Here is a 25,569-nt window from a genome sequence, read left to right on the forward strand (position 1 = left end):
TTTACAAAGTAAAAAAAACAAAACAAATATAGTTACTACATTTAGCCAATATTTACCAGCATAGTTTCTCTCAGAAACCATAAGATATTTAAAGCTAAGGTGAGACATCATTGCTTCCCAAACTCTCAGTTTTAGATGTGTGAACTCACACAAACTGGATTTTTAAAAATCTGTGCTTCAGAAAGCAAAAAGAAAATCACAGCTCGAGTGACCTTAAAGCACTGTTTGCATGTGGATGAGAGGCCCAAATGTAGAGGAAAATGTTCATCCCGAAAAATACTCATAATAGTGCGGCCTTCATGTTTGGTTTGGATGACTGATACTGAGAAATAAAAAGCTAAAGAAAGCTTCCCATTTTCTCCATTTGCCCTGTTCCCTCCGTGCTCTGCTCCCACAGTCTGGCTTTGCCCAGCTCATAGCCTACAAGCATTGAAGCATGATGGCCTAGTCAGGCAGGATGGTGAAGACAAACCGCTCAGCTCAGTGGCTGTCCTTTCTCCTTCACCATGTTATGAAAGAACCTCCTCACTCTTTTGTCTGTATTTTGGTCTCACTCTGTTTCACTCCCTCTGCCTCTTTTCCCCACTGCGCTCTCCTCCAAACTGAGCTGTCTTCAGGACTGTGGTTAAATGCCTTCATGCACAGCTCTGTTGTACTGAACTTCACTGCGGTTCACCAGAGAAAATGGTCCAAATCATGAGGGGAATGACTGTGTGGTATTTTTCTTCCTTTTGAGGTTATTAAGAGGGAAAATATGGTGAGTTCATCAGGCTGCTTCCAAAAGACAAGACAAAAAGTCAGAAACAAAGAGAGAGTTGGGTAGTTTAATGACCACTAAAAGAACAATGCATGTTACAGACATTAGAGAACATTGTGGAGTTGATGTGTATCTGGATTATCTCATGTGTTGATCCCCAGAAAAACATAAGACCGTTTGTCTGGGTTTGAAAGACATCCAATTTGGGATAAAAATAAAAATAAAATGCCGAAACAATGCTACAATACCACTACAAACACAGTGAAAACCAACAAAAACAAGAAAGACACCACATAAACTGTAAGTCATTACAAAACTCAAACTGACCCTCAGCTTTAAATGGAAACTGTCCAAATACTGACACGCTCCATTTAGCACGGTCCTCATCCTGACGTGTTCCTCAGATGGATTACAAGGACATTCTGATAGAAGCTCAGCTACAAAACGTAATCCTAAAAATACACTCAAGATGGAAGGGAAGATTTTGACTTAGAGAACCACTGTTTAGATTTGATTAGGTTAGAATTATGTAGGAGTCTTACATCACGAATGTTTTGCCACCAGCAAGCCAAAAAGCCAAGGACTCATTACTGCAGCATTGCCTGACTCTGGTTGGATTTTGTATTTTGCGGGTCATCTGAATACTTTGGTGTAAATACCAAGGTCTCAAATGATGCCTACAGGTTTTTTTCTTCCTCTGGTGGATACTTGTAAATACTAGTAAGCCCTCCTTATAAGACACAGCTGGTCATGTTAGCCATTCCACTCACAAAACCATGCCAACGGTCAAATCCTATTTAGCCTACTTCTTAGTATCACTTTTCCTCTTTCACTCTGAAGACTACTGCCACTTTCGAGAATGTACCACGCAATTTGATGATGATGGTGATGATGGTGATGATGATGTATTCTTGCTTAAAGCTCTGTTATTTTGTGTGGGGTGTTTTTGTTTGTTGGTGGGCTGTCCTGTGTTTGCTATATAATTCAGCTTTTCATAAGAGGTCTCTTTAATGTCATCACATATTACATACCATGTGCTGCTATTGTGTATTTAATAAAAACAGTTACTAATATATAAAGATTGGTATACAGTGCATGCTTGCTCACAAGGACCTTCTGTTAGTAGAGCAATCTCAAGTGTACTTAAGTGAAGAAAGTGTCATTACATATAGGCACATATGGGCCGAATGAAATGTTACGCTAGAAACCAGTACAAATGGACTGAAGAGAAACAGAGAAGAAGAGGAGCAGATCCTTCCAACAAAGAGTGCATTGTAAGTCATTTGTATTACTGTAGTGTATAGTAACAACGAGTAGGGAGGACAAGCGTAGAGTTGATAAAGTGTTAGCACGCTAAGCAGTCAACCTCAGCTCATTTTGTTACTGTAATCTCTGCAACTAAATCAACACTGTATGCAAGACTTGGTGTTAGATTACATGGCAAAGTCACGAAGCCTTCTCACTTTCAGTTCTGTACTTCTGGGAGTTACTTTCCTGTCTTTAATCAAGAGCCCTGTGTTTTAATCAGAGAGCATTATTTCTTCATTTTACATTCAGATTTTGTAATGTTCTCCCTCAAAACTCTGCTCTCTTCTCCATTATCTCATGCTCAGTGCAAATCTGCTCAGCTCCTGCTCAAAACTGCTTGTCTGCACTCAGAAATACTGCTACTTGTACAAACGTCTGTTTATTCAGCTTAAGTGCATCTCCTCCACTCTCTACTTGCAAAACTTCAGCTCTCACATCTGTGCTCTTGCACCCAGATCTTTGTGAAACAAGGTGTCAAAAGTCCCCAGCCAACAGAATGCCAGCTATGACATGGACCAATGAAAACTTTACTGCCTCCCTGTAGGCAAGTTTGCATTACTTTTAAGAGTGTCCCTTACAATTGACTACTGCTATACTAGATTCAAGCACTCCTGTCCCTCTAGGACTTATATGTGCTTTACTTGTTTTCTTGTATTAGTTCATTCATATACTGTATTATGTCTGTATATTTTACCGTGATAGCTAGATGTAGTAGTAGCCACATGACTTCATGTTGGATCACTATAGCTGAAAATTAGGTCAGTTAGGTTTAATTGGGTTCAGCAGATCAGTGCCAGCAAGGATCACCAAAATCAAAGATCTGAAGCTAGTGGCAAAGGTAGATAAACAGGATGGGGATACATCCATGTGAATATGCTCTGCTCTTTGTAATGCTAACACTGCTATTAGGCAAAAAGCAAGATGGGAAAGTAACTTAATAAAAATGGCATTTCTCTGCATCTACAAATATTAGGGGAGTGACGAGATCTCGTCCCACGAGATCTCGCGAGATTACATCGTGACGATATTTCTCGTTTAAGTGAAAAGCTGTCTCGCGGGCACAGGGCAGAAGTCTATCAGACTGTGAGCTATGTAAACATCTATTTATGACCTATGGGGGCAGTAATGTGCCTTTGCTGCGTTTAGTCTGCCAAAAACTGACAAAAAGAAGGTGAAGGAATACTGCAGCAGCAATAGCCAGAATGACGTCGGAGTCTGAAATCACCTTTGAAGATGCCCCCGCCACATTTAAGTCGTTTGTGTGGCAGCATTTTGGGTACCCAGTGGAGAAACATCCAACCAACAACCAAGTGACGGACAAGACATGGACAATATGTAAGCAGTGTAAGAAAATAATGCCGTACACCGCTGCTAACACAAGCACAATGCTAAGACACATACAGAACTACCACAGCTCGCTAAAATCACCTGCACCTGTGATGAAAGCAGCTAAAGGCCAGACAACACTGACTGACGCCTTTGCACCTAAACTTCCAGACTCAAGCGCCAGGGCCACGGCAATAACGAGAGAAATTGGCGTTTTCATTGCAGCTGATATGAGGCCGTTTTCTGTGGTAGAAAACCCGGGATTTCATCGACTCCTCCATAAACTGGAACCGAAGTACACCATTCCGTCAGGTACGCATTTTACACGCACAGTGGTCCCGAACCTTTATAAGGAGTCGAAGACTAAAGTTTGCACTTTTTTGCACTCTGTATTGACAGAGTAGTACTTTGGTTACAGTTTTGCGCATATTGTTTGCACATTAAAAAATAAGTACTTTTTTTTAATTTGTGGAAAGAAGGCCAACAGTTAAAAGCTCATGCTTCAGTCATGCAAGGATGTAAGTTACAAAACATTTCAAAATGCCCGTGCATCTTTTTGTGACTGTCAAATAAAAAAAACGTAGTGTCTACAGATACGGACCCGTACCCGTAGCCTGTGGCCTACGGATACGGCACTTTACCTTGTCATAAATATTAATGAGACGGACATGAATATTAATGAGCCGGCTGATGAACGTGCTTTGTGATTGGCTGGTAATCCGACGTACATAAATATTAATGAGCCGGTTTGGTAATCCGAGTGATGAAGACGCTTCCGTGATTCGAAGTGAATCTGCGTGCCGAGCCTGTCATGTCAGTCATCTGCTGTTCTCTTTTCTATCATGCATAATGTCTTATAAATATCATTATCTGACTTTTTCACGGACAGCGATTTGGGGGTTGAAATCAGCACTACTATTAAAAATAGCAAAACTTTTTATTCACGTGATCCTGTTCTAATAAAGCACAAACAGCAAACAAAACAAATGGCGGAACTAACAGCCAGCAAACTACAAGTATTTTTTTTACCTTCAAAAGTAGCGACAGACTATTACATATTAACAACCTAAACAAAACCCTGACGTATTTTCTACGTCTGGCAACACAGACACTGCACGTCAGTCACTTTAATGTTAGCGGACTCTGTTGAATGGCTAAGTTACATAACCACAAACAAATCTCACAATATCACAGTAAATCGAGTTTGTGGGTTTTTTAATTCATGCCGAATTAAAGAGCTGCTCCTCACCATTCACGAGTGTTTGTTTCATATTCGACATCCTTAACTTTATCTTGTAAATTAGCATCCGAAATTAAATGGGAACATTTGCAATGGAGTTCGTCAGCCGCTTCCACCACCGAACACGGTAAACTAATTAATAGGAACTGGACTTCAAACAATTTAGACACGCCGTCTAAAAGCGTAAAAACTGCAATGTCTAAAGTGTGAGAGGAGACGGTGTATTTTTGGTTAAATTATACAATGTTCGCCGTCAAAGTCATTCATATAAACTGCCTGTAATGTGCAGCAAATAGTAGTTAACCGGCGCCAGCTCTTCAGTGACCTTAACGGGTCCGTACCTCTAGTACAGATGCTACGGGTACGGGTCCGTACCTGTAGCATCAACCTAAAAAAAACCTCTTTGTCCAGTTATATATTTTGTCATTTTAGTTTTCTTAAAGTAATGTGAAAATATCGTCTCCTCTCATCTCGTTCTCGTGAACCCACTATCGTGTATCGTCTCGTCTCGTGAGCTGAGTGTATCGTCACACCCCTAACAAATATATTTTCTTCAATACTTGGTTTCACTCACATTTACTTTCACAAAACTGAAAGTCTTCAAGCCAGCAGGTGAAGAAACTCTTGTCCAGATGCATTCAGTATAATCACATCTTAACACCCAAAAACTAGTCTCAAGTAAAGCCCTTCCAGAAACAGACAGACAATCAGTCTTTGATTATCAGAAAAGGCATTTTAAACCTTTGCAAAAAAATTCATATGCATCAAAGGAACAGAATCCACATTCATAAAGTACACATTGTTGCTTAAGTTTTACATACGGCTTCGTTTTAAAACGCAGCTTTTCTTGCCTAAAACTATCGTGATTCATAATTATTTTTTTAAACAGCCAGTAGGTAAGCTCTGCATTATTTCATTAATAAAGCAAGAAAGAAAAGAATCACATGAACAAAACATCTCAAGTACAATTGCCAAGCCCAGCTCTAGGAGACATTCTGATCCAGGTGCACAGTGAAATGTGATAGTAGCATATATCTGTCAACCATTCCTGCAAACAGGGAGAAGTATTATTAAAAACCTGTAGAAACCAGTGTAACCAGTGTTACACCTATCAGCATCTATCTGAGGTGACATCAACATTTTGTCAAGTTTAAGTTTTTATGCCAGTGCTGAACAACAATCTCAGATCAAGTACAGAGTTTTTAAGGTCAGCCATGAGTTCTGAACAGCAGCATCTTCACAGTGCTGTTGCCTTATCACCGGGAATAAGGACTGCAATGCACATACTCTGATCCATGGGATTTCCATGTTACAGTGAAATAGGAGATGCCAGAGAAGATTCTAAAAGATGACACTTGACAGGTATGGAAGCATACAGCAGGTAGCCGATAACTTCACTATCATTAATATACTTGAGATAGTAATGTTTTAATTTGATAAATGTTTCTTCCAAAAATCTTTGAATTACTGTCAAAAGTGTATTGAGCTTATGAAGAGGGAGATTTGTTAATTATCAGACTGTAGTATTTGGTGCAATAGATGTGAGCAGATTTGCAGGTTGAGTTAGTGAGCATCGCATTCAGCTCCTGCTCCAGTGACCTGTTCAGTCACTTGTGAGTTTGACTCATTCATTCACGCACTGAATGAGTGACACACTGCCACCACTGTCTTATCAGGTATCTGCTTTAGTGATTCATCACAGAAGGTGAAGGGAAACAGAGAGCTAGTTGTTCTCTTTGTGTAACACACACAGACACTCACAGACACACAGACTTGTGACAAAAGGTGAGACAACAGCTCTCTTCACCCCTGTATCTGTGTCTTTGTGTTACACCAAAGCGGATTGCCTCTTTCTGTCAAAGACCACACAAAGACTGGTGCCCTGGAGGAAACTCTGGTGAGGGAGGAGGGTGGGAAAAAGTGTGTGTGAGAAAGAGAGAACATGCGCCTGTGTGTGTTTTATGATTGCTATTAGCTCCTGCAAGTGTTGCTATTCCCAGCGGGGAAATATCACCGGCTGGATAGATTTCTCAAATAGAGAGGACAGCAGCAGGACCTCGTGGCGCAACGGTAGCGCGTCTGACTCCAGATCAGAAGGTTGCGTGTTCAAATCACGTCGGGGTCAGTGATTTTTAAAGACTGACCAGTCTCAGCATGAACACTCATTCAACCTCAGTGTAGGTTTGCCACGTAATTTACGTTACACAGCTGAATACTGTTGTGACACAAATTAATGAAGGCAAAAGAGAGACACCACTGATCGCAGTGAACTGGTTACCACGGGAGAACGTCAAGCACCAGGAGAAGATCCCTGAAACACACAGCTCGTACGACAATGCTGTTTCACAAACCACAAGCAGCCACAGTCTACAGGACTGATGAAATGCGATCACATTTGTTGTCGTGAAGATGGCATCAACAGACTGTGCTCTGTAAACTGAGAAAGTGGGTGAGATGTAATAAGTATGCAAGCAGCTGCCAAAAGAGAAGTAACGCAGAAGAACAACATTGTGTTCATTATCTTGCCACAGCTTTCCTGCATTGTCCAGAATAGAAAAACCTATTTTTTAATTTATTCCTTTCAAAATACATTCATTCATGTGTCAGGTAATTAAATCAAGACCAGAATTCAATTCAAAAAGTCTAGCAATGTCCCAGTTTGATTTATCTTTAAGTTAAAATTTGGACATTGTTGCGTAAAGTACACAACTTCATCTGTCAAAAATGAAGGCCTAAGAAGCTTTGAAATGTAAAACAAATGAACAAACCTGCATGGGGAAAACTGTATGAATGTAAGTACGTTTCAAATCTGAAAGCCTGCAGGTCACAAAATCCAAACTCCACGATGACATCATCTACTCCAGCCTTTCTGCAGATACAATTTTACTGTGCCCTCTCACAAAGCTATTCCATCTATGTACAATGTTCATCTAATTAGACTTCAGCTCAAGAATGTGTGTGCATGAGCACATCTGTTTGTCAGGGAGGCATGCTGGGTCAGTGGTTTGTGCAGTTTCTTCACAGTAATTTTCCTACTTTGATCCTGGCGTGGACAGTTTTTGTAATGATTGATAGCGCTCACAGCACTGGCCAGAAGTTAGATGAATCATTGAAGCTTCCTGTTTTCACAACATTTTTCAGCTCTCACAATGTTGGGTGCTAATTAAATGTCATAAAGCTTCAGAAAACTTGGGCAAGGCAGGATTCCTGGCAAGTTCTAGAGCTCAGCCTTTAGAACAGCAGTCTCGCACCTAAAGAGGTTTGGGATTCAACCTCCAAGTCTGTATTATTATGGATCTATAACGTGTCATTTTGTGTAGCTGTTTTCAAATTTTCCAAAAACATAAACTATTATGGTGTTATTGGTCTCTTACTGCTAAATTCTAATGTCACTATTCCATCATATAAGCTAATATTATCACTGAATACTTTAATGAGCTCGCCTACTTTAGACCCTTCAGAAAAAAGCGGGCAAAAATCCTTGATTCCGCGGGCTAAAATCCTTGATTATGCGAATATATATGCAGGGTTTTTATGCCATTTTATGCGGGGAAATTGCAGAAAGTTGCAAAGTATGCGAATAGTTGTGAAATATGCAAAAAGATGCAAAATATGTAAGAACTGGGGAAAAAAGGTGATTCTTCTCATACATCCTGTTACTAGGCTACCACTGAATGAAAAAGAGCAATATAAAGATAAACAGACATACTACATGCAAGACACATCACAGTAAGTGCTGCCAGTGTTTCATTTATTATCAGCTTAAGCATGACTTAAACATTCCTCAATCACAAATTTCTCGCGCGAACTGATGACGTCAGGCCGGGCGTCACATAAAAACTCACTCACAACTCCATTTATATCGGTTATAGTTTTCTCATTTTACGCGGAAATTGTGAAATCAAGTGGGACCCACATATTTTTCTTTTTTTCGTGGAAATGTGAGATTCTTGCGGGAATTATGAGCTGTTTTGCGGGGATTATGCGGCCTTTTGGGAAATAATTGACCCCCGCATAATCCGCAGCATTTTGGTGATTAATGCGGGAATTCATGCGATCACATAATCGCGTTTTCTGGAGGCTCTACTAGTTGATCAAAAACATGAATTATTGTAGCTTGGAAAAACCAAACTGAATCTCCATGTAATCTCCTATCTCCATGTTAGGAGATACAGGAGAATCAGTTTGGCATTGGGCGAATTGAATCGCGTTTCCCTCCCGGGAAAGTTTGGTACGACCAATCATAGCACGGGAGGCGGGAGTTAATGTTGCGTCATCTTCAGCGCCTGGATTACCCATAAAACACCTGCGCACCTCCCGTAACCAAACACAAACATTAACAAAGTTATTCCTAACACCGCTAATCGTTCGGAAGGAATCTTTTGTTGCGTAGCCTTTTCAAAAATAAGTGTTGTAGTTGAGAGCACCCCATGTATTCGCAGATTTTTGTGACAAAAACGGCAGTAATCATTCACCGCGACGCTTTCTCGGCTGCATGCCATTATTGTTTGGACTACATGGACTTCAAGGTCGATTTGTTTGTGTGTCACATCCGTGTTACGCTGATTAGTTCTTTCTCGTTCAAGCTGCATTCGTTAGCCCCTCCTTTTTGAAATCGTCTCCTATCATCACAATGCCAGACTGCCTTTATTTGTATTTATATTAATACATAAATAAAGTCAGTCTGGATTTTCCAGGCAAGAATTATTGCATGTATTGTAAAGAAGAATTAAACTTCTCTTGTAAATCTTTAAGTAGCTATTATGATTGAACCATGCCTATTCCACTATGATCAAAACTTTTGCATTAGACCTACTTTATTCTTCTTACAGTATATGTAATTGTTGTTGTTGTTGTTATTGTTATAGTTAAGACTGACGGTTAATGTAGTGTTTCACAAGAAACATAAATGCACTCTTGTTCAGTGAAAATAAACAAGATTATTTTAGGGGAATCATAATTTTAATCCCATGTTTCATCATATGTATGTCTTCATTAAATTATTATTTGTTGAGTGTGTTCGTTTTTTGAGATAGAAGACAAGTAATCTCCCTCAGTTAAAGTTGTGTATTCTGCAATGTAAAATGAAGCTTGAATTCAAGGACCAATACTGTTCAGAGGAAAGAAAAATGTGTCAAAAATAACTTTAAAATGACAAACATGTGTCTCACTTGACTCAAATCATCAGAATCAAATGAATCCGCTCAACTCTGAGTCATTGTCTGCTGTAAAGAGAGCAAAGTTAATAAAGATAATTCATTTATTTGTTCATTCATTAAGCCCATAAACATCTGTGTGCTGTCTATGGAAAATACAGCACTTCATCAAGTTGCCATCTGTCTTTTCTGGTGTTTTTCAAAGAAGCCTGTCTATTGAGGATCCCCCTTTACTGTGCAAACCATGCAAATTCTAATGTGCTCTGTCATTAGTTACTTTGTCAGTATTCATCAGACACTGAAGACGACACTCTGTTTTCTACTTACTAGGACTCTCAACTGAGCGTACAGGTCAGAGGCCAGTGATCATCAAATGTACACGCAACTTTTTAATCAAAGCTATTTTTAGAATAAAAAATAATATAATGAAATAAAAAACTGGACTTATATGAGTAGCTTGGTCAACAGCCGGTGTTTATGGAAAACTCTGGAGTTATACTGCAAGAAGTATATTGTTCAAACGGTAAATTAATCAAGACAAAATTATGCAAAACCAAAAAGGTAACTACCAAAATCTAAGAACAATTTCAAAAAGTCATTTAGAAGTGACTGCAGAATGTCCAGACTTTCACTGTCTAACCAAGGAGCTTAGGAACGACATCACACTGTGACCCCTGATCCCTGGGAGTACAGGCCACTCTGTGAATCAGTGGATGAAACCAGAAGTTCAACTTTTCAACCTCCCACTCTTAGAGTTTTCACTTACTGACACAATAATGGCTGTGATTTACAGAGTGCATGTTCTCCCCTGTGAGTCATAAACATAAATGTCACAGACACTTTCTGCATCTTGTGCATGCACATACACACAAACACGCACACACAAACTGTATTTTCCTATCTTTGTGGGGATCTACCACTGACTCCCATTCATATCTAACCCCTAACCCTAACCCTAACCTTAACCTAGACCAAAACAATGCCTAACCCTAAAGAAACGTTTTTGCACTTTTACTTTTTTCAGTAACAACAACATGGCCAAGAAAACACTGTTTCCCCTCATGGGGACCCAAATGAGGTCCCCACAAATGACATTTCTTTTGGTTTTCCTATGGTTGGGACATTAGGTCCCCACAACCATAGCTACAACCTGATCACACACACACACACACACACACACACACACACACACACACACAAACTCCCAGGTTTCTTATCGTTAACTGCTGTCAGGATAAAGTAAACAGAGTTACAAAAAAGAAGCTACACAACAGGAGCAGGCTACTGCTAATACTCCTCAGGATTACAAGCAGGGCTGCTGCTTTGCGTGTCATACTTTATTTCACAAAAAAACAGATTAATTTTATATCACTGACACTCATATGTTATTAGGGCTGAGAAGAGGTCAAAGACCACAAACCTCAAAAGGAACAACCGCTGAAAAATTAAATGTGCATTATTGAATGACAAACGAAAGCTACAATTAGTGATAGATTTACCAAAATCCTGGGTAAATAACTGTGTTTCATGTCTTTTTATAGGCTCTATAAATGTACTCTTATGCAAACACATACACAATTTGAATTCAGTTCTATTGTATTCATATAGTACCAAATCACAGCTCATGTCATTGAAGTGCACTTTGCACAGTAAGGTCATGCTCCTATAATATTAAAAATGAGTTCATTCATTGGCTTTGCTCTACAGACAGCTTATGTTGTCTAGTCAGACTTTCCTGTATAGCGGACACTGTTAATTCATGAGAACTAATTACTGAGTGCCTTTAACCCTAGTGGACCTACTAGATGAGCTTGCCAGTCGACATCTTACTGAGGCAAATTCTTGTCTGTGGAAACAATAGTTAATTTTCCAATTTAGTTTAGTTCACCAGGTTTGCTTAAGCTCACTAAAATAGACTGAACGTCCCATCAGGGCATAACAATTTTCTCCAAGAGTAAAATCACACTCCCAAACTGTGGCTAACTACAGTCTGTCTGTATGCAGGTACACTGCAACTGGCTTTAAAGCTAGTGTACTGAGGGAAGCCTTACACTGGTATTCCTCTGAGACAAAGTCACCTCCAGGGTCTGTGCATTATTGATGGCTTACCTGCTTGAACCCTGCAGAGCATAACACTGAGAGAAATGTGACACCCAGTTGCAGACATGCATGCAGGTCTGGAGGCCCACTGCAAATTATTCTCCATAGGAACACCTCCATAGCGTAAAACAAGATACAACGAAACTGGAGTGGAAAGTCAAAAACTACATTTAATGAGCACAAAGACCTTTCAATGTTGTGGTAATTACATTTAAAAGATTTTCACACATTGTATATCTTAAGGAGGTGCAGACACTGTAATTGGTTAGTAACAGAAAATGCATTACTTTACAACATTGTTTCTGAGAGAAAAAAAAGGCATCAACTGTACTCCACCCAGATAGGCAGAGAAAGAGAAGGGTGGCTACCCACAGAAACATAAACAAACAGGAGGGGTGACCTCATGTTTGAATGCTTGTTTAAGTAACTTGTATAGTGTCTTGCTTAAACTCAACCAACGTGACAAAAAACTAGCCAGTCTTCTACTGACAACTTTACACTACCCCAAACATACTTATCAAATATCAAAATGCTGCTTTTCACACTAATGACATATTTAGTATACATTTTGATTGTGCTTGACTACTTGTATAATCCCCTTTAAGATGCATGCACACCTTCCTATTAATCTGATGGCATCTGAATGTGTCGACTTCATGTCTGAATGAGCTTCCATGGTCACTTTTCCACAAAAGTAGGAACAGAAATCTTACTAGGTCACACCGAGTGACGTTTCCGTATCATTTTAAACATGACACACATGAACTATGAGACATCACAGGATAGGTACACACAAGCAGTGGCACTCTCAGAAACTTAAAGGAGTTTTTTTCTCTTAGGTTATTCAAAATCTGCAGCATCACACAGCAGAAGGATCCATAAAAGCATCTCCAAAGCTGAGAGTGTTGCACATATTTCCACATGTAGTATAACATCAGTAACTTGATTAATCACTGATAACTTTGACACAATCCCCAACATAGAGAGAGGATTGATCAGGACCTAAGAATGCTGGAATGCTTTCATGTAAACAGACTGATAAAGCATCAGTGCTCTGTATTAAACAGCATGTCATGAAATGTGATGAAAATGATGTCAGAGTAATTAGCTTAGAGAGAATAATGTCTCAACAATGAAGCCATCCTTTTAGTAATGCATGGTTTTCTTAAACTTCTGCTAACTTGACGTTATTCAAGTTTTTTCTCCAATGGCGCGATTAGAAGGCAGACTACCAGGCATTACAAAAATTCCGCACAATAGTCAAGTACCCAGGACAAACTGACTTGCACATGAAGAATTTCTCAATCATGAAGCCAAGTGAGTCAAAAATAAAAACACCGCTTCACTACACCTATTACAGTTTTGTAAAGAAAGCATTCAGGATAGTTGTCATCAGTTTAACTTGGCAATAGCTTCACCGCTGCCTGGATGCAAAAACAAACTTACCGGGTCTCAAATTTCATTCATTCACTTGCTGTCAGTGGTCCAATGAACAACATACTTTCTGATGAATCATTTAGTTAATTCAAAAATTCAGCTGCAGGTATGTAGGTTAGTGGCTCGGTTTCTCAAGCAACATATTCCATTTAGGCTCAACAAAGTACTCAGAAAGCACCCCAAAAAACAAGTCTGTTAATGAATTATTCTTCCCATATGCTTTTCAGAGGGAGAAAAGCAAAAGCTTGCCAGTCCGCTGGCAGACAATTTTATTTGTACTAAGAAACATGATTTTAAAAGCATCAACTGCAAGATTAACGGCTTGTCCATTGGGCAGCAGCGGCACATATGAAAGACTATAAGAGATAAATGTATATTCCTTTTGGCTAAACAGTTAATATTTACCCAATCAGTACTAAAAACGTAGCAGTATTAGTGCCAAAGAGGTTAGCAAGGAATCAGGCTGGTAACACAAGCCAGCCTGCCAAACAGTCAGCCAAATTCTGCAGCCTAGTGACATGAAGACCCTCCATGTATCCACCACACCTACACACACTGAGCCACTGCTACTGTCAATTCTCTGGAGTCTCATACTGTAGCTACAGAGGAGGGAAGAAGAAAAGAGCCAGAATAAATATCCTACAGTCACTGTAAGTCAAAAGCACAACCATTCTTTATTCCAACGACACCTGAAGCTTTGTGATTTCAGATGAGTTATGTGCTTGGATAAACCTCTGTAGACATCTTCCCTGCTGTGTGATCTGCTTGAGTCGGGGATTTGTAGTCTCCAGGACTACAACAGCATACCCTCTGCCCTCGTGGTAAGTACAACGTGGAAAGCTGAGCATCTGGTCTGCATAAAAAAAGCAGGTCGGAGAGTGTGTGTGTGTGTGCATGTGTGTCCGCACAGACCAGACATGCTGCCTCATGGCTCAGTATGAGCTGGACCCACTGCTGCGATGAAGGCTTCACCAACAAAGTTAAACAGACATTATCACATGAGGAGCTCACTGAGTAGCTTCATAATTATACATAATGATCATTAGAGCAATTAAAGAGTAAACCTTTAGGCAGGACATATCAGTGACAGAGCAGTATGAAAGGACTTAGAAAATACAGTAGTTTGCTACTGTATGACAGAATATTTCAGTGGATTCAATTCACTTGGACAATTTTAAAGCAACTTCTCCATGGATTATAAGCATATAGCTGCATGAGTATGCAGAAGCTATCCACATGCATTACTTTATAAATGTTTCAAAAAAGAAACAGGCTACTGTAGTTACAAATAACTGACATAAAAACAAAGACTCACTCAGATGCTTATTCTACACTGGAAGCATGTTGGCTCGCATCCCAAAGTCGCATTTTATCAGCATGTTTATGAGCAGTCTGTCTGGAGGGCCACGATAGGCAGCTCATTTGAGCAGCTAGTCAGTTTCATCCCATCTGAGACAAGCGATCATTAGCAGCACCAGGAGGGTTTTATGCACACATGTTAGCATGTCACATTTTAGCCATCAAAACCTTATGGGAACACAAGACATGTAAAGTAACATGCATGGTTTGGCAAATGTGGTACTCTAAAGAGAAAATCATGTCATGCATTAGGGTAAACATTTTATAAGGGACAATACACAGGCTTGTAAAACATTCCTTGACTAAATTTTGGACTTTTAAACCTTGGAGAGTGAATTACATTATTTTGTCTTAGTTCTCTTATGAATTTACTTTGCGAGGAACTGAATTCCTAAAGCCAGTATATGCTTTCCATGTCCCCACGTCCACAGGAGTCCACAAGGGTCTGTATGATGTAAATTACATTAACTCAAGTCTGTGTGTAGCCCAAATATTTTGATTACTGTATGCACTGTCTATGCTCTGGAAACAAAAGTGATGCCTAAGACAAATGCTCAAATGCTACTGCCCAATTTGTAATCAGCTGCTATAATGTGTAAAAAGAGCAAAGTCACAGCCTTTCAAAACATCTACCAGTGAATGTGAGGGTCAAATCAAACATCTGCAGCAGCCTGACGGAAACCTATCATAGTATGAACAGAACCACGAGCAAGTGTGCTTTTAAATTCCACATCAGCCATGCAAAAACCATGAAATGACCTTTATGCTAACAGGACATGGTGCTCTAATTGACCCTGACCTCTGACCTTCCTAAATGAGACAAAGCAACAGACAGTTGCCTGAAGAGTCAATCTATCAGTTTCAAAGGTTTATCAGAAATCATCTATGAGCAGTAACAGAGGGTGCAGGTGTCACATTACTGAAGAAAGCTTTTAAGTCAAACCCTGTGGGAGATCTCCCACGTAGCCCATCTGCTCAGCCTTGGGCAGAAAACAGCAACAGTCAGATTTGGTGCAGATGTGCAATATCAGTTATCTATTATTTGTTGTCAGTGTGTCATTTTATCTGCATGCCTAAAATGTTCTGTTAATTAAAGCAAGGCAAAACAACAACAATAAATGTGATCCCATTTAGTTGTGCATTTTGAAGATACTCAGAATAAATCCCTGTCATTTTCACCTAGCAAAGTAAAAACTACTTAGTTTGCCAGTTTTTCCTGGAACAATGTCTACCACCAAAGTCAATGCAGTCCCTGCAATTGAAGCTCTGCTGTTTCAGTCTAACTTGTTGAGCCCTGTGAGACTCTTTGTCTACTTATAGAGGCGGCAGTCAGCACGATTTCGGCACACTTTTGTTTATTATTTTGTAAGCGCAGAGGTTGTGCTTGCCAGATGGGACCTCCAAATGAGCCAAAAGAAACACAGAGCGCAGGGTGAATCACTGAGAACAGACAACCCGAAGTGGAGATGTCACGACACACACAGCTCTTTCACAGCCTGCAGATGTGAAGCACAAAGAAGTCACAGAGTGTTTGGAGGAGGAGGAGGTGTCTTGGATCTAAACGTCCACATAAACATCACTATATGCCACTTATTGTGTAGTATTTAAATACAAACATTACATCATTGCTCATGTTGCCAAATGTCCACCTACAGCCGATTTGGAAACAAGAAAACAATACACACAAGTTAAACAGGTGGCAGGCAGGTCCAACTGTCATTGTATGTGTGGATTGTGAGCAGATGCGACAGAGTGCTGAGTGTCAAGTTCTGGAATGTAAAATATGCGAGGAAAAGACACTTTTTTGACTGATGAAATAGGCATTCTGGCAGGACAAGGACAAACCTGATTTCAGTGTGTAGATTTGCAGTTTAATTTTGTAAAGGAAAAATGCCGTGGGTACTCAGTATAGTCAGGTATTCATCACAAAGGGCATATTTTATAGTATAAATATTAAACAGTAGTAATTGTAAATGACCTAAATTTTATCTGTTCATCTCGGTTTTTCTTATAATTTAAGTTCCTTTTGATTAAGTTAAATCGGGTGCTTTTATTTTGGTAGTGTTGTACAGCACAAAGGAGTATGGCGTCCGACAACAAAAGGGTGTAGAGTGTAAGTAAAAAACGGAAAGTTAAGGAAATAGAAAACGGACAAACCATTTAAAGTTCAGCACCTGGCTAAAGGGGACAAGGTTTGTGTGTGTTTCTGTTTAATTTGAGTTTATGGTAGTTTAAATTGTGACTTTTTTACTGATGGTTTTGTGGACTTTGTGTTGACTTTGACTGTGTGTTTTAGCTAGGTTGAGTTTTTGTAGTATCGTCCGGTCATTACTCGTTCGTTTATAATGTGTATATTTTGGGATTATTTCAGTTATTCGATCAGTTATTATTACAGTAAATGTATTCAAGTTAAGATATGAACATGAATGTGATATTTCGTTTTCTTTTTCTGTTATTCACCTTATTCAGCTCCGCCCATTTTCCAACGGGCGGGACTTCCTGTTTTGAGTAGCACTTCCGGTAACTCGGTCATGGCGGTGTTTACAACTGAGAAAGTGATGTGGGAAGTAACGAAAACCTCTTTAAAAAACAGAAATGGATCAAGTCTGCCTCATCCGCGACTTATTACAGAGTGGGAGGATGACATGAAAAAGTGGCCACAAGTCATGTATGGCGATATTTTTAACTATATCGTGTTGTCTCTTGGCGTTGATCGCTCAGCTATGAGGAATTATAAGAGCACTGAAGCCTATCAATATTTGCACAGTGGTAAAGTCGGCGCTGTTCTGTTACATCAAGAACGGGAATATATGTTTCTTAAAGCTAACGTCAGCCTGAGTCAGGCTAGTACCTCCTCACACATGGTGGGTGTTGGTGACAGCTGATGGAGCGGTGGAGACCACGGGATGCTCCTGTATCGCTGGGTTGGGACGGTCCTGCAGTCACACTGCTGCGATATTATGGAAGGTATGTTGATTTGAATAAAACTTTATTTGATTCATGTATATACGATGTGGTTGTGCAAATGTAGGTTGTTATTGTCATTTCTGAAACAGCTCCTGCGGTTTACTGTGTTATTAGCCCTGTCACAAGCTAATGCTAATTCCCTGGAGCAACAAAAAACTGATTCTGACCAAACCGCAGTCATAACAACGTTTCAAAATAGCAGAGAGTATCTTTTTACCTCACTGATGGCATAGCTAGGTCTTTAGTGGAAACTGAACTTTGGTAGAATCGCTGTAGCTGCGCTGACAGTGACCGATGCAAGCTGTGTGTTTACATAGCCATGAGCTGGTCCGCAGCATTCAGATCTAACCTTTCCGTGCTCTAAACAATTCTGAGAGAGAGAAAGCTTCATCTTTCCCCAGTTGTTGTGGCACACACGGACAGCGCAATTGATGCCAAACATGTTAAAATCACTTAAAAGAACAGTTAAAAGTAGCTACAGGAGCGAGAGGACTCGATGTTATTGTAGTGCGAAGACGGTCAACCGGAAGTCGATCTCAAAAATGGCACCGCCCTGCCTCAGTTCCTGAATAAGGTGAATTGTCCGAGCTCTTACGGTGTCTTACAAAATAAAAACAACTGAAAAGGCATCAGTCAGAGAGCACTTCTTTAATAAAGCCAGGGATGCTACATTAATTATCTACATAGAGGGAACAGTTGTGAGTCAAGTTAGCAAATTTGTGAAGAAAACCTGAAAGACAGAATGCACTGTTAATGAGGAGTGTGCAGCTCATGGTTTGTGACCCTGAAACAGTCAAACACACCTTACAAAAGAGCACACACCTCACACTTCACACCATGAAGAGAGGATTGGTTCAGTGCCATGTGCATTTGTCTTTGTGAGAGCATGTGTGTGCAAATCTCAGTCATTTCAAGAACAACACATGTAGAGCAGACATTAAGGGTGTGAAGGCCAGCAGAAGGGAGTGGCAACTCTTTGGTCTCACATGTTGAGACAGCGCACCACAGTACCCACATCTGTACTGCAACTGCTGGGCACAAAATTAGCTCATGTACCCAGTAAAGGGTTCACTAATACCACTTTCACACACACAGCTGGTACGCTCTAAATCAGAGGCAATGTAAATTCAGCTTTAAAAACACCGTTTAAAAACATCCAGACACATGGAAGGAGAAAAAAAAAAGTTCAGGAGAAGCATTTTCCAAAGGATCATAGGGGCAACCATCCAAAATCCACAAACACCAACATCTGAGACTTTGAGCTATACAGAGTTACAGTAAAGAAGCAAACCGAAATACTGCAGCAGAGATGTGGTTTTACAGACGCATGTTACGTATACGGCCAGAATAAGCAATGAAGATGTTTTAAAATTACCATACACAAATTAGAGGCTATTGAACAAAATTAGGAAATGACAAGCAACACTATATGGACACATCATGAGGAAAGAGATCCTGGAATATACTGTCACAACAAAAAAATAATAATGGGAAGAGAGGAAGAGGCAGACAGAGAATAAAAATGATAGACGGACTGACATTATGGCTACACATGGAACAGGCAACAGTCACAATTCAAAAAGCAAAAGATCAGATTAGATGGAGAGAAATGCTTGCCTAAGCTGAATGGCATAGCACTTGATTGATGGATTGAATCAAAGGGAGAAACATTTGAGGAGGAAAAGAGGAAGTGCAGATGTGGAACTGCGTTAAGGAGCTGGGCTCAATGTATCCATGTACATTCTATTAATGTCTCACCAGCTGTCAGACTGAGCTCACCTCTCTTATAATATCCATTAGCTACTGATTATAAGTAAATACTTGGTCAAAGTAAAATGAATCTAAAAGCACTGTGTGTGTGTCATCATATTTCACTAGAAACCTGAAAGTAACAGCTCTATTTACAGTAATGTGACTCTGGAGAATCTTTGTTTGCTTGTGTCTGTTTAACACAAGAGCAACCTTTGGGATTGAAAACTAAAGCCAACGCAAAGTGCTTGAAACACTCGTTCCTCAAACGGCCACTTAACTTCAAAAGTGAGTCAATGTTCTCTGACCCCCTTGTTAAAGTGTCTGACTTTACAGCAGAAATGTTTGCAGTCTGGTAAAAACCAAAGCCTTGTTATCTAGAGTTTATTTCTCCATTCAAGACAACTGTGGAGGGGTGATTTTTTAGATAACTCCACACATCCATTCATTATCTACACCACTTAATCCTCTGTAGGCTCACAGACTGGGAGCTGGAGCATATCCTAGCTGACTGAGAGTGAACAGTACGAACCACAGAGTCACTATGCTGCCCATTTTTAAGTAACTTATCAGTTGATGTTTTTGTGTGACTGCTTTGAGTGACAGGTGGGTGTCATCACAGGATAGTCCATATCCCACAGATACTACCATGGCCTGCCAATTCCATTCAAGCACCACCTCTTGGCTCATTATTGGGTGAGATAGAGTTAGGAGTAGACAGACAGAACCATCACAACAAACCGCAAAACTGCTTTTCTGAAAAAAAACAAAAAATATATGGGTGATGTCACGAACGGGCTGTCCATCTTAATGTACAGTTGACTGTTTCAGCACTGCTGGAAAAAAAAAAAAGCAACAAAACCCCACACAAAAACGTACTTAATCCAGTGGTCCCCAGACTGTTGTTTTTTACTACCTGTTTTTTAATCTTGTCACATTTTTTCTCACCGTGAGTGAATTTTTCACTACAAAAAGCTGCACCTCTATGAAAACTGCAACACCATGGCTAGAAATACTGTGAAATCTCAAATACTGTTTATGTTGTGTAAAAGAAAATAATAATATAATATGATAATGCTATAAATCAAAAAATGAGTTAAATTTCATGAATTGTTTGTTTTACAACGATTTCATGAAAAAAAGTGAAATTTGTTTCAAACCACGTTTACAATCCATTACCACATTTTGGGGTCCAGTGGGCTAAAGGAAGTTAAAAAAAATCTCAATTTACAACTGATGATATATTCCATGTCCTGAGGACTGAACTACTGTCATTCTAACAACATTGTCAGTTCATGTAAATTCATGCTCAGTCTAATACTTGTTGATTGTTGATCATTTACAAATTTATGATCAATACTCATAAACCGTGTCATTTATACAGCACTGTAGACATGATTTCCATTTGTTTTTTTCTGTGGCAATTACATTCTGTAACACAAAAGCTAACTCTGATGCTTCACACAGCCAAAGAAACAGAATAATACGGACAATCATGACTTCTTACTCTATTATTGAAAACAATCAAAGCCTAGCTACACATGTTCACAAAGCTTTACAGACAGAGTTGGAAAACTATCCTTAATAGAGAAAGTAACGTTTTCTTTAAACACAGTAATATACAGCTTTATACGTAAAATTTTAACCAGGACAAATGCTACACTTGCCAATGTACATTTGTTAAGCAGAAGACTTTGCAGATTCATATCAGCACTCCAGTTTCCCAGTGAGTGATGGACGAGCTGAGGAAACACTTATTGACCCGTCACAGGAAGCAGACGACACAGAAGGGAAGCACTTCAGGCTGAAAAGAGGTAACAGCAGGGAGAAACTTGCATGAAGGTTAAAAGACACAGAGGATGATAAAAGTGAAGTGGGACCGGCACACAGGAAAGACAGAGGACAGAAAAGAGTGAAAAAGAGAGAAAGGAAATATAACAAGAACAGCGGATACATTCAGTAGCTCAGACAGAGTAAACATGAAGATAGGAAAGAGAGTAAGTGTAGTGCATCACCTCTAAACATAATGAAGTCAGATCTGATTCTATATCTACAAACTACAACACTTTGGGAACTTCAAACTCAGTTACAAACTAAGACGATAAACCAAAAACACACTCATAGTAAAACAGCAAAATGGCTAACCATTTGCTAAACCATACAAAACTACCCCATGTGATCAATTTATAGTTTTTTACAGTTTGACTTCAAGGAATTGTTAAACAAATATAATTTAAATACATTGTTACAAAGGAAACAAAGTGTGAGACTTGCCTCCAGCACATGACATTATAACTAAAGAGGAAGACAGAAACCCCTGGTCAGGAAGGAGATTAAAATGTAATCAAAGTTTGACGATTGGAAAAAGATTTCTGCCAGAATCATGTTTCAGTATCAGAAAAACACACAGATAGATGGATAAAAATCTCACTGAAACCCCATTTCCAGATAATCACACAGCAGCTAATATGTACAAAACTGACAGAGGTAAAACGTTCAGACAAAGGAGAGCTGTGATGCGTCCAAAACATTTTGTGACGAAGTGTTAGCAAAGCTGACTTCAGATCAAAAGGCTGTATGTTCATGTCATGTTGAGTTTAGTGCAGTGAAGCATCTTCACAGACCAAAGATCCACACCAGGGTTTAAACATGACTAAGCTTCTTTCTTTTATCTGGTACATTTAAATGACAGATATTTACCTGAACAAAACTAAACAACCTGCACATCACAGTACAACATTTTATCTGGACTTTCTAAGATTCTGAGAGTTGATTTTCTGATTCTGAATATCTGAGAGTCTGAATCATTTTACTGTTTACTTCTGGAGTAGATGTGCTGAAGGAACACACATCTATCAGCACCTTGATTAGCAAGGTTCAAAGGATTTCTTCTCATTTGCAGCCTCGTCATTCAAACCCATTATCTAGATGAATTGGCTGAATTTTCATCACATAGCAGCATGGTTAAAGTCATGTATCCCTAGATTTTTTGTGGAGTTAAAAGCAAATTATGTCAGATTCAGTGAATATCCTTCATAGTCTACTAGCTGTCCACTTGTGTACTGAAAAAAACTACATTCATACACAACCCTTTCTCTGTAAATGGTAAACAAACATCGGCTCGGGCTGATTCATACAACACCACTACAAAACACACAGGACAAGACGAAGGGGCAGTGGGAGCAAGTGTGACAGTAAATCTGCCACATACTGTCTAAATATGCGGTTTGAGTAAATATCAATAACCTTTTTCCTGATCATAGTCTCCTGCTTTAATGTGGTGATAATGTGGAACCATAGTACTACTATAATGGACAGCAGAATACTGAAAAAAAGACTGCGATGTTGATGTTTTCTTTTTCTATGATGTATATTTTGTAATATCAGACATACAGGATTTAAACCAATTTACTTCAATAACTCTATTTGCAAAAATAATGTACAATTGTAGACTGATTAGGGTGATTTTGTAGTGCAGTGCAGCTACATTGCAAACTTTAAAAAAAAACAGTTTAAACAAGTTGAAACAAGGTGTTTGGAATTTTTCTAATATGGTGTAAGACTGACAAATCCACGGATAATGTTTTTTGCACATTTGTGGTGCTGATTTAAATGGTAAGACAACTGAAGGTGGAGACTGTCCTTGAAAAAACGACTACATAGGTCATCTGTACACGCCCGTATTACGACCGAGTGTTACGTTTTGAAGTTAAGCGACCTCTAGCGGTTGAGTAAATATCGACACTCTGGTGTCTCAGCTGAAATATCACCATGAACAAACTTTGACCTAACACTAACCCTAACACTAACCCTAACCCTAAACCCATCTTGCGAAAGTGAGGGAAAAGCCGTTTCGCGAGGGAAAAGCTGTTTCGCGAATTAAATCCCGTAATGCCTTCCTGTCCCTCGTAGGGGTGCTAACCTAAATACGCTCTCATGGGTCGTATTCAGGGGCACCGTACATACGACCTGTGTGGTCGTATGAGTTTGAGGGCTTGTTGGAAGCTGAGTTCTTTTTGCGACCAAATTTAAATTTTCTGTGCTTCTCACCTGATCCTTACTCACTTTACTGCGTATAGGTGAAACCTGCATGTGAGCAATTTCCATCTCTTTAAAAGAAAAATGTTTTAACCCTTTGCGCTTCAGTGCGTACTAATTTGCATAGGAATTTCAAGAATGTCCGACGGCTGCAAACGCGATTATACAAACACTATACGCCGATGGAAAGCTTAGATTCTCATGAATCGGCCGGTATAAACCACTTTCAGATGTGATTACCACAGCGGGTGAGAAAAACACATTTGTCCGACAAAAACAAATATTCATCCATCCGTTCTCTATACACGGCTTCAACGCACACAACGCGACTCACATTTCCGGGTTTATTATTACACACAGAAAAAAAGATTCCACAAAAAACGGCCATAATCCAACCTTGGACATCCAGATGACACAAGCCAGTAAACTATTTTATCCAAAACATGTCCTGAAGTCGGTATAAAATCCACGAATCGGTCGTTTTCAAGGAAATGCACCTCGTGATGCGCGTCCAATATTCTCTGTATTTTTCATAATTTTTTTTATTTAAAAATAGAATATTAGCGATTTTTTGTACTGAAAACGGCTGGAATTGACTGCAGCTTAAAGGGTTAAAAAAGGCAGTATCCAAGAACCCTTAAGTTGGAATAAATAATGTTCTATCAAAAAAGTTATCTTATATATTAGTAAAGCAAAATCAGAACTGTGCAAGTTTGTTTCAAGCAGCAAAAAATTTAGTAGTATGATGTGTTTGACTTAATTTGCCATATCAGACATTGCAGTTCCTGCGATTTAATTATTTTGCGTGCACACATCCCAGTGTCACTGCAGACACATTATATTGTACAGGCCTTCTACTAACTGTTCCAGATAAAGGTTTTCTGAGCACATGCACTCAACTGAAGCAGCTATTTGCATCACTGATGTTGGCACTTTGATAATGCCCATTATAAAAGTCTTCCACTGTCTCTTGACTCCACTGCTCCACAGCTAGTGGGTTCTATAGAAATTCAAATAGTATACAGAATAACATTCAGTAAAGGATTCAAAGGTGGAGGGACAGATTAGATTTGTCCTATCCTAATAAATATTTCATAATTACGACCCAGCTGTGTTAAAATGTGGGTGCAAAGATCTTCTAAATCCAATGGAGAGGATGTGGGCTTGACACAAAGGAACAACATGACACAGCTACTGAATTAGGCCCAGTCTTATTTCACCCATGACTTGAGATGTTAGGAAATTCATCTTGAATTATACACAGCCACATAAGCACATACCTGATTAATGCAGTCTACTTGTCTCTCTTGGCGTGTCCTAGTGTCAACTCTTAAAGCAGTGTTAGGAGGAAGCACACATGGCCACTCGGCTGCTTTTCGTTTCACTGTTTCGAATCTTGGCAGCACGGGTAACATTTCAGGCCAAAAGCTGTGGGACACATTTGGCTAACACATACTGTCAACAACCTGCTAGTGAAAGTGTCTAAAAACTAGTTTCCAGTGTCCATATTGAGGTAAACTTCCTGCACTGTCACTAGTCTGAACTACCAAGTGTAAGTGCTGGAATGCAGTGGTGAGATTCTAAAAATGTATGAAGGTCAGATCAGAGTGTAAAACAAACTGATTCCCGGCTCCCGCTGTTCAGAAAGAACAGCAGGTATTACTATACAACAATACTCGTCTCCAGCTTTCACTAAATACAGTCTTTCTACATATGTGCTGCATGTTTATTTATTTGTGTGAGTCTGCATGAAAACTACATCCATGTGTACTAACAAAGTATAGACTTTGTCATCCAAAGCTCGTTAAAAACCAACTTTAACACACTTTAGCTGTCAACGCAAAATAAGTCTCTTTAAGCCTGTCTTAAAAAAATACATTCATCACTATCACTGTCACCAGGTCTGACTATCATCCAAAAAACACTGAGTTTCAGAACGTCTTATATTCATTCCAGTCGCCAGCTGAATAAAAAATTTCCTCCATACAAAACTGTGTAAAGTGTCAAAAAGAGGGAAATCCATAACCTCAAAAACAGAACTGCCTGTCTTGTTTTTCCACCTTGTAATTTTCCGATCTCCCTGTGTCACCCTTCTACTGGCAACAGAGTCTTCCAAACATAATAACATTAAG

The 25,569-nt window shown here is 39.4% G+C and overlaps 1 protein-coding gene and 1 non-coding gene across 3 annotated transcripts in view; one reads left to right on the forward strand and one right to left on the reverse strand.

Annotated features, from left to right (window-relative positions):
* Positions 1–25,569, reverse strand: part of LOC110951091 (partitioning defective 3 homolog) — a 400,033-nt gene that overhangs the window by 348,701 nt on the left and 25,763 nt on the right. The gene's annotated exons all lie outside the window — the stretch shown is intronic.
* On the forward strand, positions 6,685–6,756 carry trnaw-cca (transfer RNA tryptophan (anticodon CCA)). Its single transcript has one exon. It is a non-coding gene; the product is annotated as a tRNA-Trp (tRNA).

This window comes from Acanthochromis polyacanthus, chromosome 20, assembly GCF_021347895.1.
Source record: "Acanthochromis polyacanthus isolate Apoly-LR-REF ecotype Palm Island chromosome 20, KAUST_Apoly_ChrSc, whole genome shotgun sequence".
NCBI classification, from domain to species: domain Eukaryota; kingdom Metazoa; phylum Chordata; class Actinopteri; family Pomacentridae; genus Acanthochromis; species Acanthochromis polyacanthus.